The sequence below is a fragment of the Ambystoma mexicanum genome, chromosome 10 (genome assembly GCF_040938575.1).
Source record: "Ambystoma mexicanum isolate Mex_15411 chromosome 10, UKY_AmexF1_1, whole genome shotgun sequence".
NCBI classification, from domain to species: Eukaryota; Metazoa; Chordata; class Amphibia; order Caudata; family Ambystomatidae; genus Ambystoma; species Ambystoma mexicanum.
Window position 1 is genome coordinate 328,702,074 of NC_090932.1, and position 13,624 is coordinate 328,715,697.

Genomic DNA, 13,624 nt, shown 5'->3' on the forward strand with positions numbered 1-13,624 from the left:
TAAAGACCTTATTGTTACTGTACTAGAGAAGCAAAGATATGGAATTTTGAGCGTTTCTGGGCACAGCACTGATGCATTGACACCAAACATTGCCACTGTGCCATGCCCACCCAAAGTAGAGTTGGTTGTGAAGTACAAATCCCGGTTTAAATCATTGTAATCTGATTGTCTTTTTGAAAATAATGTTATTGTACAGTGTAGATACAAAATATGCTAACCCTAAACCCTCCCTTCACCATCCTGGGTGGCGAACAACATGGGTGTCATCTTTGACTTCTCTCTCTATTCACCTCATTTCGCTGACCTTGTGAATATGTGTATGTATATATTTTTGTTGCTGTAACTAAGTTTTGCAATCTCATGTAAATGCTGCGCACTGTTAACCGAGGGGAGGCTTGCGCATTGCAAATAATAAAACAAACAAACAATAAATCTCACTTTCAACTCAACTCCTCAGGTACTTTATACTTTCCCTGACCTTCCCCCAAAAAGTCAATGTCTCCATAGTTATGGTTCGCTAGGGCTGCAAAGCTCGCGGACAACGAGGACAAAATTGGGGGCCTTAGAACGCAAGTTCTCACAGATGGCTTTACACGGGATATTGCAAAGTAAGAATGTATGCTCATGCAGAGTGAAGGTCAGCGGCTTTGATTTTTTGCTCGCGGGCTGAATAGGCCCGCAACCCGCACTGGCAGTATAAGGTTCTATTGTTTTTTGACCTTGAGAGACAGGGACCATGCCGAAAGGACTTCATTTGAAGGAGGGGTGCAATAACGTAAGAGACGATAAGGCTGAAAATTCTGAAACTAGACCGAGTTTCATGTTAGTTCACTATATGAAAAATCGTTGGCACGAACACAGTGGGATTCACGGACTGCATTACGCAGAGACACAATGGAAGTGGCAAATATAATGTAAGTAACTCTTTAGACGCTTTTATACCGAAATGAAGAATTAATGAATGAATTAAGAGCAAGTAAAACATTTGTGGGATCGTCTTTCTACCGGGCACATGGTCATGCATGTGCCCATTCGACATGCATGTAGACAAACAGTCGTTTCTCAGTGGTTCAACGCTAAAAAATCATTACATTGTGTGTTAACCTCGATTTATTTAGTTAGTTTTCGCATTGCTTTTAGAGCCGAACATACTCCATTGCACTATCCTCGCAAGCAAATAGTTTCAGCTTGGCCGTAATAAATAAAATGAATAATGGTAATACAGATCGGCTGGTGAGACTAATTTCAATTTTTATGTTTTCTAAACAGGTACATCCTACAGTACTGCTACTGCCACCTATTCCAGACCCCGGCCGACGGATTTTTTAATCGCCAGCTGCAGCTTCTTGTAAACAACTGCACAACGTTGACAATTTTATGGGACGATCGCCAAGGGCCCATATGCCCTTACACAGTACTAGTGGCTAGAAGCAACATATCAACCTTTACGGTGGCCTAGTGCCTAGTTCATGGAACAGCCTTGCGGTTCACCGTGCGACCAAAGTGCTTCTTTTAACGAAAACCAACACCATGTGTACCATAAAGGAACAGCGCGTGACTCATGATAAACATGAGGATTTGCGGATCGAGAAAAAAAAATCCATTCCGATTTAATATGCCAATTGCTGAATATTCTCTAAACATTTAATGTCAAATAAATGTACTTTACCAAATGTACCGTATTGCGGTTTGATTTTAAAGTACAGTTTCATATTCCGAATTGTGGCGCGCTGTGTTGTGAGTTGATCTGTGTTGGTTTACGGGTTCTGTGTGAAGTCGCGTAGAAGACGACTGGGCGCGTTTGCCTACGCAGCACAGTAACGTCACGGAGAGAGGCGGGGAATATGAATGTTTTGATAATGTCAGGCTCAGGGGCGGGGGATATGATTTAGTGCTGCAAAAGCAGGTCAGCCAGGGCGATGGGGCAAGTGATAGGATTATTACAAAATGGCAGCGCCCTGGTGCCTGTTTTCGCGTGCGTTTAATGGATGAAAACTCGGGTAAGGTCCATAGGAAATTTTTCTAAAATCGAGAGATTTAGGCTTAAAAACACATGGCCGACCCGTAGGGACAATAAAAATTTCTGACCGAACCATTCCTTTAATATCACGATGACTTGCGAGACCGTTATAAATAAACAGTGAAAGAGCAAAATGTTCCAAGAAAATGTTATTATGGTGCCTTTTGTCCTAGCTTCAGAAGAACCTCTTTCCAAACATATGCTGCCGCCCCACTCATCACCAGCGGAGATGCAGTGAATATAGTGCTCCAACATCCATCTGTTTGGAGTTGATCCAAGGATGGGACCAGCGGTTGATACGCTCTACAGTAATGATCCCCCAGCGTAGGACATTCTAATAATAAATGCCTGCTTGTCTCCACCACTTGAAAGCATAGGCACAAATTCTAAGTTCTTTTGGGATGCCAGCCCATGCGCCATAATATTCATTGGTGGGCAATATATTCAAACGCACACACATGTTAAAATGTCTAATAACCAACCACATTTCAGCTCCACATACTTTTCACAGAGGAGAAATATCCATTTGCGTACCAGTCCGGTCAATGTGTAGCAGCAGGAACGCGCATACTCTGGTTTGTCCATTGTCTATGAAGGATGTACATGCCAACCTTATTCGTTCCATTCGGGAGATTCTATTCCAGTCCTGGTTTTAACTGGACATTATAGGACCTGTAGTATTATAATGGGCACATCAGGATAAGAAGTCCTAGTGTGCAAAGTTAAAACCAGGAAATGACTAGCATCTCCCAAATGGAATGGGTAATGCTGGCATGTATGGATGCAGGACGGTTTCATTGTAAACTGGTCCATTTAATACTAACAATTTACTTTTATAATATGTTCTATTCGGTGGTATTCCTTTAGCAACATTTCTGGCTCACTGCAGTGTCACACTGCATCGCAAATGCTGTATGTGTTGATCTAGGCCATTGAGCAGTTGTCTTCAAACTGGGGGGGTGAAAGGTGTCAAAGGGGGGTGCTAGGCTCTCCCGAAAGACGCACAGTGACTGCTTTTAGTAGAATATATAAGCAAAAATGACACCTGGGGTGTCCAGCAGCAATATTTCTCCTCAAGTGGGGGCTCCTTGGGTACAACATTTTAACTCAAGGGGGGCTTGCATTAAAAAGTTTGAACAGCACTGCCTTAGAGGTAAGCCGCATGCCCGTTTTAATGGGGTGTGCATGATGCTCAAGGGGTCCATTTTATTATGCAAGGGGTCACTTGTTTGCTGAACGGGTAATTGCTATGCCGAATGGGGCAGGTTTATGCTAGACCGGCCAGTAGTATGCTAAACTGCCTCCCTGCCGGTGCAATAGTGGCGTGGGGGGGGGCAGAGGCCGTTCGCATGCTAATCTGCTCGCTTCCACACAGAGCAGAGCAGTGTATGGGAAGCCAGGCGCCATCTTGCTTAGCTTGATTGGGGTTAAATGGCCAGTGGCACTAGGACAGAATTAAGAAAGGGCAGTTTAAAATGGCCATGTTGGGAAGTGTTCCTTTAAGGGGCCAGATTACCGAGTACGGCCCAGTTTTAAACTGGGATGCATAAACCCGTGGTAAAGGGTCAACCTGGCGTTGCTTAATGAGCGCGTTTACGTTGGACCAGTAATTGTTGCTTACATATATATGTTCTTCTATTTCAGTCATTCCAGGGTCACGGCGCTCTGAAGTCCTTGCTCTTCGCCCCTTCGGGTAGTTCCCCGTTATAGCAAGGTGGCTGTGGGTGATAATTAAGGTAGTTAATAATTGCCCTGCATTTTTAACTGCCCTGTTGTGGTGTATTTCTTAGCGCCCCCGTTTGTAGGCTTTCATGTTTACACGCACCTCGTTAAAAAAGCAGTTCCACATATTGGTCAATTTTAATTTCATTCGAGTCGCCTAAGCAGGCCGAGTTTCATATACATCGGCTGTGTTGTTTGCCACTGCATAGATGCTAGAATAATTTGTTTTGATATCAAGGTTTTAAATTTGCGTATCTTCTTATACTCCGTTTCGCTCCATCGGTCTCGCGTATCATGAAGTCTTTCGCTTCGCTGCCGGATTAGCAAATCTGGCTCTGTGGCGCGCGGGGACTGCAACCCCCGGCATGCCGCCGCAGGTGGGCGTTGGGGCCGGGGGAGGGGCGCACCGCTGGCGGGGGAGGGGCGCCAGGCTGGGCGGGGAGTGCGGCCCGGGATGCGAGAGGGGGTGGGAGCCTTGGAAGTGATCCGAAGTCAGAGCTTGAGCAGCCGAGACGCCCTGTGGGAGGAGAGGAGCTGCTGGGACCGCTGGAGCGGAGGGGCGCACAGACCGCAGCGTCCCAGAGAAAGAGTGCACGAAGCCCTGAGAGGTTCGGGAGGGAATCTGCAAGAGGCAGGGGGATTTCGGGAGGCCAGGCTGCCCCGGCGGAAGGATCGAGCCGAGCGTCTCGGGACTCAGCACAGCTGCAGCCGCCCGCGCCACAGCCGAGGTGCCCGGACTCCGACCCGCAGGCACGCCCAGCCAGAGTGCTCTCTGCAGGGACGCACTTCTTCTCGGCACAAATAAGTAAGAAATGGGTGGTGAAACCAGTATATGAGGAAATGGAGTTCGACTTTGTTAAAGACCTTATTGTTACTGTACTAGAGAAGCAAAGATATGGAATTTTGAGCGTTTCTGGGCACAGCACTGATGCATTGACACCAAACATTGCCACTGTGCCATGCCCACCCAAAGTAGAGTTGGTTGTGAAGTACAAATCCCGGTTTAAATCATTGTAATCTGATTGTCTTTTTGAAAATAATGTTATTGTACAGTGTAGATACAAAATATGCTAACCCTAAACCCTCCCTTCACCATCCTGGGTGGCGAACAACATGGGTGTCATCTTTGACTTCTCTCTCTATTCACCTCATTTCGCTGACCTTGTGAATATGTGTATGTATATATTTTTGTTGCTGTAACTAAGTTTTGCAATCTCATGTAAATGCTGCGCACTGTTAACCGAGGGGAGGCTTGCGCATTGCAAATAATAAAACAAACAAACAATAAATCTCACTTTCAACTCAACTCCTCAGGTACTTTATACTTTCCCTGACCTTCCCCCAAAAAGTCAATGTCTCCATAGTTATGGTTCGCTAGGGCTGCAAAGCTCGCGGACAACGAGGACAAAATTGGGGGCCTTAGAACGCAAGTTCTCACAGATGGCTTTACACGGGATATTGCAAAGTAAGAATGTATGCTCATGCAGAGTGAAGGTCAGCGGCTTTGATTTTTTGCTCGCGGGCTGAATAGGCCCGCAACCCGCACTGGCAGTATAAGGTTCTATTGTTTTTTGACCTTGAGAGACAGGGACCATGCCGAAAGGACTTCATTTGAAGGAGGGGTGCAATAACGTAAGAGACGATAAGGCTGAAAATTCTGAAACTAGACCGAGTTTCATGTTAGTTCACTATATGAAAAATCGTTGGCACGAACACAGTGGGATTCACGGACTGCATTACGCAGAGACACAATGGAAGTGGCAAATATAATGTAAGTAACTCTTTAGACGCTTTTATACCGAAATGAAGAATTAATGAATGAATTAAGAGCAAGTAAAACATTTGTGGGATCGTCTTTCTACCGGGCACATGGTCATGCATGTGCCCATTCGACATGCATGTAGACAAACAGTCGTTTCTCAGTGGTTCAACGCTAAAAAATCATTACATTGTGTGTTAACCTCGATTTATTTAGTTAGTTTTCGCATTGCTTTTAGAGCCGAACATACTCCATTGCACTATCCTCGCAAGCAAATAGTTTCAGCTTGGCCGTAATAAATAAAATGAATAATGGTAATACAGATCGGCTGGTGAGACTAATTTCAATTTTTATGTTTTCTAAACAGGTACATCCTACCGTACTGCTACTGCCACCTATTCCAGACCCCGGCCGACGGATTTTTTAATCGCCAGCTGCAGCTTCTTGTAAACAACTGCACAACGTTGACAATTTTATGGGACGATCGCCAAGGGCCCATATGCCCTTACACAGTACTAGTGGCTAGAAGCAACATATCAACCTTTACGGTGGCCTAGTGCCTAGTTCATGGAACAGCCTTGCGGTTCACCGTGCGACCAAAGTGCTTCTTTTAACGAAAACCAACACCCTGTGTACCATAAAGGAACAGCGCGTGACTCATGATAAACATGAGGATTTGCGGATCGAGAAAAAAAAATCCATTCCGATTTAATATGCCAATTGCTGAATATTCTCTAAACATTTAATGTCAAATAAATGTACTTTACCAAATGTACCGTATTGCGGTTTGATTTTAAAGTACAGTTTCATATTCCGAATTGTGGCGCGCTGTGTTGTGAGTTGATCTGTGTTGGTTTACGGGTTCTGTGTGAAGTCGCGTAGAAGACGACTGGGCGCGTTTGCCTACGCAGCACAGTAACGTCACGGAGAGAGGCGGGGAATATGAATGTTTTGATAATGTCAGGCTCAGGGGCGGGGGATATGATTTAGTGCTGCAAAAGCAGGTCAGCCAGGGCGATGGGGCAAGTGATAGGATTATTACAAAATGGCAGCGCCCTGGTGCCTGTTTTCGCGTGCGTTTAATGGATGAAAACTCGGGTAAGGTCCATAGGAAATTTTTCTAAAATCGAGAGATTTAGGCTTAAAAACACATGGCCGACCCGTAGGGACAATAAAAATTTCTGACCGAACCATTCCTTTAATATCACGATGACTTGCGAGACCGTTATAAATAAACAGTGAAAGAGCAAAATGTTCCAAGAAAATGTTATTATGGTGCCTTTTGTCCTAGCTTCAGAAGAACCTCTTTCCAAACATATGCTGCCGCCCCACTCATCACCAGCGGAGATGCAGTGAATATAGTGCTCCAACATCCATCTGTTTGGAGTTGATCCAAGGATGGGACCAGCGGTTGATACGCTCTACAGTAATGATCCCCCAGCGTAGGACATTCTAATAATAAATGCCTGCTTGTCTCCACCACTTGAAAGCATAGGCACAAATTCTAAGTTCTTTTGGGATGCCAGCCCATGCGCCATAATATTCATTGGTGGGCAATATATTCAAACGCACACACATGTTAAAATGTCTAATAACCACCCACATTTCAGCTCCACATACTTTTCACAGAGGAGAAATATCCATTTGCGTACCAGTCCGGTCAATGTGTAGCAGCAGGAACGCGCATACTCTGGTTTGTCCATTGTCTATGAAGGATGTACATGCCAACCTTATTCGTTCCATTCGGGAGATTCTATTCCAGTCCTGGTTTTAACTGGACATTATAGGACCTGTAGTATTATAATGGGCACATCAGGATAAGAAGTCCTAGTGTGCGAAGTTAAAACCAGGAAATGACTAGCATCTCCCAAATGGAATGGGTAATGCTGGCATGTATGGATGCAGGACGGTTTCATTGTAAACTGGTCCATTTAATACTAACAATTTACTTTTATAATATGTTATATTCGGTGGTATTCCTTTAGCAACATTTCTGGCTCACTGCAGTGTCACACTGCATCGCAAATGCTGTATGTGTTGATCTAGGCCATTGAGCAGTTGTCTTCAAACTGGGGGGGTGAAAGGTGTCAAAGGGGGGTGCTAGGCTCTCCCGAAAGACGCACAGTGACTGCTTTTAGTAGAATATATAAGCAAAAATGACACCTGGGGTGTCCAGCAGCAATATTTCTCCTCAAGTGGGGGCTCCTTGGGTACAACATTTTAACTCAAGGGGGGCTTGCATTAAAAAGTTTGAACAGCACTGCCTTAGAGGTAAGCCGCATGCCCGTTTTAATGGGGTGTGCATGATGCTCAAGGGGTCCATTTTATTATGCAAGGGGTCACTTGTTTGCTGAACGGGTAATTGCTATGCCGAATGGGGCAGGTTTATGCTAGACCGGCCAGTAGTATGCTAAACTGCCTCCCTGCCGGTGCAATAGTGGCGGGGGGGGGCGGGAGGGCAGAGGCCGTTCGCATGCTAATCTGCTCGCTTCCACACAGAGCAGAGCAGTGTATGGGAAGCCAGGCGCCATCTTGCTTAGCTTGATTGGGGTTAAATGGCCAGTGGCACTAGGACAGAATTAAGAAAGGGCAGTTTAAAATGGCCATGTTGGGAAGTGTTCCTTTAAGGGGCCAGATTACCGAGTACGGCCCAGTTTTAAACTGGGATGCATAAACCCGTGGTAAAGGGTCAACCTGGCGTTGCTTAATGAGCGCGTTTACGTTGGACCAGTAATTGTTGCTTACATATATATGTTCTTCTATTTCAGTCATTCCAGGGTCACGGCGCTCTGAAGTCCTTGCTCTTCGCCCCTTCGGGTAGTTCCCCGTTATAGCAAGGTGGCTGTGGGTGATAATTAAGGTAGTTAATAATTGCCCTGCATTTTTAACTGCCCTGTTGTGGTGTATTTCTTAGCGCCCCCGTTTGTAGGCTTTCATGTTTACACGCACCTCGTTAAAAAAGCAGTTCCACATATTGGTCAATTTTAATTTCATTCGAGTCGCCTAAGCAGGCCGAGTTTCATATACATCGGCTGTGTTGTTTGCCACTGCATAGATGCTAGAATAATTTGTTTTGATATCAAGGTTTTAAATTTGCGTATCTTCTTATACTCCGTTTCGCTCCATCGGTCTCGCGTATCATGAAGTCTTTCGCTTCGCTGCCGGATTAGCAAATCTGGCTCTGTGGCGCGCGGGGACTGCAACCCCCGGCATGCCGCCGCAGGTGGGCGTTGGGGCCGGGGGAGGGGCGCACCGCTGGCGGGGGAGGGGCGCCAGGCTGGGCGGGGAGTGCGGCCCGGGATGCGAGAGGGGGTGGGAGCCTTGGAAGTGATCCGAAGTCAGAGCTTGAGCAGCCGAGACGCCCTGTGGGAGGAGAGGAGCTGCTGGGACCGCTGGAGCGGAGGGGCGCACAGACCGCAGCGTCCCAGAGAAAGAGTGCACGAAGCCCTGAGAGGTTCGGGAGGGAGTCTGCAAGAGGCAGGGGGATTTCGGGAGGCCAGGCTGCCCCGGCGGAAGGATCGAGCCGAGCGTCTCGGGACTCAGCACAGCTGCCCACGCCACAGCCGAGGTGCCCGGACTCCGACCCGCAGGCGTGCCCGGCCAGAGTGCTCTCTGCAGGGACGCACTTCTTCTCGGCTGAGTTGATCTGCCATGTCCGCTGGAACGGACCGCCGTCTTGTTGTTTGTCTCTTTTGAACCCCGGAGTTCTCGCTGGATCTGTGCTGGAGAAACTTTTCGGACTTGACTCGATTGTTTTTGGGATCTTCTCGCTCCGTGCACGGGGCACTTGGCACAGGAGCGGCGCCCGGAGGAAAGGTGAGTGCGGTGCACTGCGCTGGATGGGGGGTGGGGCGGCGCTCGAAGTCCCTGCTGTTGGAGCCGCATACAGGCTTTGACTGGCAAGAAACCTGGCACCAGACAAGTATGTTAGACGTTTATGGACAGGCGGAGTGGGGGGCAGCGGCGATCGATACTACGGGCTTCACATGTTTAGGGTGAACCTTGCTGAAACACTTTCACCCTGTCCAGAAGGTACCCTGGCCAGTCCTTGGGCGTTGCTATTTTTATTCGGAGCGATGGCAGTTTTTTTGTGGGCGGCTTTGATAATGTTGCTCTTCCAAACACCCTGTGGCTTTGTTCGTCAGAAAGGGGTACATTTGTATTACTGTAGCAAAACTGTCCATGACTTACCAGTCCCTACTTTGAAACTTGCCTCCACCTCTCTGAACAGCAGCCCATAGTTGGGGTGCCATGTGATGAGACGTCACGGAAGGTGGAACGTGTTTGTCATAATGCCCCGATCGGCCAACTTTGTTAATTAACAGAGAGCCATGGCCGATACCTGCTCTTGTCCCAAATTGGGCTGCCATCTAGTCGGAAAACCTAAAGGGAGGGTAAAGGGCAAAACGGTCGTCTCTTTGCACGGCATGCCGCTGCAGTGGGGTTTGGAGGTGCATTTTCTGGTGGAGTCCTACCAGTGCAGCATTTAGGCGCCACTCTTTCTCGTTCCCCCTGCACACTGGGAAGGGAGGGCTTCTCTGGGTCAGAATGGCACAAAAGGATCAACCCGGAAACCAATATTTGCATTGCAGTGTTACCTCACACATGTCCGGACTGCAAATAAAAAAAAAAAATCCAGGTAGAAATAAAAAATAAAAGTGGCCCTCAATCGCACATTGCAATTTACTATCCAGAACAGACTGTACTCATTGGTCAAATATGTTGCAAATAATGCGTTTGAAAATATATATGCTCAGTAACAATGGTTAACACGAGTGTAGTAATTTAAGAAACTGGCCAAAAAAGGGAGCCATTCTTGCCCAAAAAAAAAACCCTGTAATAATGGCCAGGCACTGCGGGCACTATTCTATAGGCCAGTGCGGGCTTGCTTTCACAATGAACTGTTTGGTGCTCCGGTACATTTTTTCATAACATTAGATGAGGTTGTTAAACACGCTGTTTGTGCATATAGACGCTTGGCGATGAGCCCGAGACCAGCAGCAGAACGTGTTGGCATGAGTACGCCATTGAAGTGCATGGAGTTATAGTAAAGGGTCCAGGAGAGAGTCGGTGAGGTTGGTTTGCAAGCGGCGGTTCAGGCTGCACGGGTGGTGAACTGCCCCCGTGAGGTGAGTGACGCTGGATGTCTCTGGCGTTTCTCCGCTGCCTCCTAGTGCCCACCCTTTCATACGTGGTACTTAGGCGAGCGCTGCAGTTGCCTTTGCACAAAGACCGGATGTGTGTATTCAGGCCCCAGCACCTGGCACCCCTCCACACACAGGGTCCGTTTTAAAGACAGCAAAACCTGTGCTGAGCAAGAATGGGCGGACGAGCCCCCAATGAAGGCTGTGTGGCGCCGGGTTTCATGTTGTTGGGGGGTGGGGGGGTAGTGTAAAAGGTACCAGACCTCTGAACCTGGTCGGCAGTGTCGGGGCACCTCTTGGGCCATGTCGCCGCCGGTCCCACAACTTTCCTTGGGGCATTCCTGTTTGCATCTTCGCGAGTTCCCGTAAGCGCGCCCCTCCCCCGCTGCTTCCTGACAGGCTTTTTCCATCCTTGATGCTGGCCAGGGGCGCGTGCTGGGGGTGGTGCTGCGTGGGGGCGTATGTTTGCAATTGGCTGAAGTAGGCGGACTAGTGGATGGTGGTTAAGGGATAGCATTTTGGGGGCCATAGGGGAGAGGAGGGGAGGGGGGTGTTCCGGGGGAGGAAGGGCTGCGAGTGAGCTTGTTGGGGGGGGGGGGGGGGGGACGATTGTCATGTAAATGGGTGTGATTTAAGGTTCTGTGATTAACTTATGTAATACCTGCGCCTTCTTTGCCCGGACTCTTCTCCTGTCATTCAGAAACTTTTGCCCCCTTCCGGCACATCTGGGCCCCATCTTTCCTGTCCTTCTCGCACCATCTGCATTGTGTGCCCCCCCTCTCCCCTGCCGAATTCGGATATCCAACCCCTCCGAAAAAATGTCCTCTCCCACACAGTACAAAGTGAATGTCTGTGCCTTAAAAAAAAACACACACACTTTTTAAGTAGTATAACTCCCCGAATGTTCATGTGTATGAACCTTGGGTAGCGCCTTCCCTTCTTTGGGGATTATATGCTGTGCCACCCGCTCCATGGCTGTGCTTCCTCGTCTCACTGCCAGTGGGTGTCGCATTATTCGTGTGCGCCTCCGGGCCCGTAGTTTTTTATTAGTTCAGCTGGCAGCGCGTGGCAACTGGATTGCGCATGCGCTTTCATTTTAGCGCCTTACCGGTGTGATGTTTGGGGGGACGCGCCTCCCATCTTCAGTCGGTGCCTTAGGCAACAACATTTAACACATTGCTCGCCACACATATGCAATTATTCGACAAACATTTCCAGTTTATGGTTTTTCAACTTATTGTTGCGTGAATTAACTCTGTCCCATCTGTACTTCCTTTTCTGGGATATCTGTGGTCAGAATATGTGGGTCGTGGTAGGCCATCGGGAAGGAATGCTCGTCAAAAAAGGGCTGGCTCTGGCGCACACGTGATCATATCAGGCTGTCCATACATTGCCCCTGTAAAACATCCAATTGGTTGCCTATGTTTTTTTCTCTGGTCTCACTTGTGAGAGGTTTTGGACATTGGGATGTGTTTGTCGCGTCGCGATTCTCACAGAAGGGGACATGAGAAAGAGCCAACTGTTGGGTGTTTGGGCCTTTCTCGGAGACATTCCCCAAACGCTGAAAAGGCGCCTTCCCAGTATACGGTCCGGACTGGTCCTCTCTAGCGCCACCCGCCCCATCCCCTAGTTAAATGCACAGATCGCCACATTTGTTTTGCTGGAAGCCTGTTACTGCCTGCCTGTGTGTTTACTCGTCGTGCAGAAGTCCGAACGGACACGTTTGTGAACGTGTTTCCCAATGTTACCCATGAGCCTTGGGAACTTCCCAGGTTGCAGGAGGCGACACTGAGTGCCGTGGACCCAGAAGGAGACTGGTCGGTCAGGGGGGGGGGGTGTATCTGGGTTCCCTGGAAGGCAGGCGAGCCAGAAGACTCCGCCCCAACTCTTTCCAAGGCACGCCCTGTAAACACCAATGGAGCTAGTGTCCCCTCAGAACGGAACATACCAACTCAAATCGGGCAAGCCTCAACCCTGGCCGTTTGTCAGAGATGATCCCTGCCTGCGCATGCACCCCTCCCTTCCAGATGCTAATGGTACTCTCCACGCAGATGCGCCCAGTGGGCACCTGCCTCACACGCCCACTTTTGGTTTCTGATCTATTAAGTTTCAGCTTGAAACACAAAAGGTGTTGATGATAAAATGTCTGCAGACTGCTAGCTTTTTGGGTCTTCACCCTGGGCTTCCTGCACTGCCATGAATTCATGAACCGTGTTGGGGGTGGGAGGACAACACATTATATTAAAGGTCCTGGGGATCCACCCCTTGGACCTACTGCTTATTGGAGGTCGGATTCGTCTTTTTATTTTTATAAAGCCGATGCTTTGCTTTGGCAATCAAGGGAACGAACGCAAAGGCAGTTCACCATGGCCAGGTGTACAGATTTGGGGGGGGGGGGGTGGCGTCCGCGTGGGCCAGCTCTTGTATGCTCTGCGGTTATTGTTGTATTTGGGGTGAGTGGTATAATTTGAGGGTGCTGGTTTGCTCTCCTTAAACTATGCTGTGGTAAAACAATCACTTTATCACCAGAGAGAGAATGCTTAAAGGCGAGGTGGTCGCCTTCTCACCGATAATGCGTTTGGGGGTTTATTTCTGGCTGCTCTCCTATTTTGAAATCCAAAATATTTATTGTAAGACTGGATAACTTCTTCTAATCACCCCGCCTGACTGAAACAACCGCCATCTACTTGAGATGGAGCCACACAATGACGCGGGCGTTAAAATACATAGTTTTATGTACTTTTTACTCCATTTTTTTTTTCTTTTATGTATTCCCGCCCTCCCAAAACCATCTTATTTTTGCTGCTATTTTTAATTTTAGTTGTGTACTGGTCAAATGTTGTTATAAAAAGCTATTGCCCGCGTCTGTTGAATGGTGGTTTCTGTCCTGGATCCCAGCAGCACATGGAGTTTGTTTGGCAGGCTTAATATCCCTGACTCTCTGGCCAAGTGCCCTGTATATCCTGACCCAAAACTGAC

The 13,624-nt window shown here is 48.0% G+C and overlaps 1 protein-coding gene across 4 annotated transcripts in view; it reads left to right on the forward strand.

The window, feature by feature from the left end:
* Positions 1-8,841: 8,841 nt before the first annotated feature.
* FGFR1 (fibroblast growth factor receptor 1) overlaps positions 8,842-13,624 on the forward strand; it is a 140,152-nt gene continuing 135,369 nt past the window's right edge. For 2 of the 4 annotated variants that reach the window (XM_069617929.1, XM_069617931.1), the window contains exon 1: positions 9,180-9,317. The gene's annotated coding sequence lies outside the window, so the exon portion shown is untranslated. Of the gene's footprint in view, positions 9,318-13,624 lie in introns of all 4 variants that reach the window. The other 2 variants (XM_069617932.1, XM_069617930.1) reach the window with 2 other exon arrangements.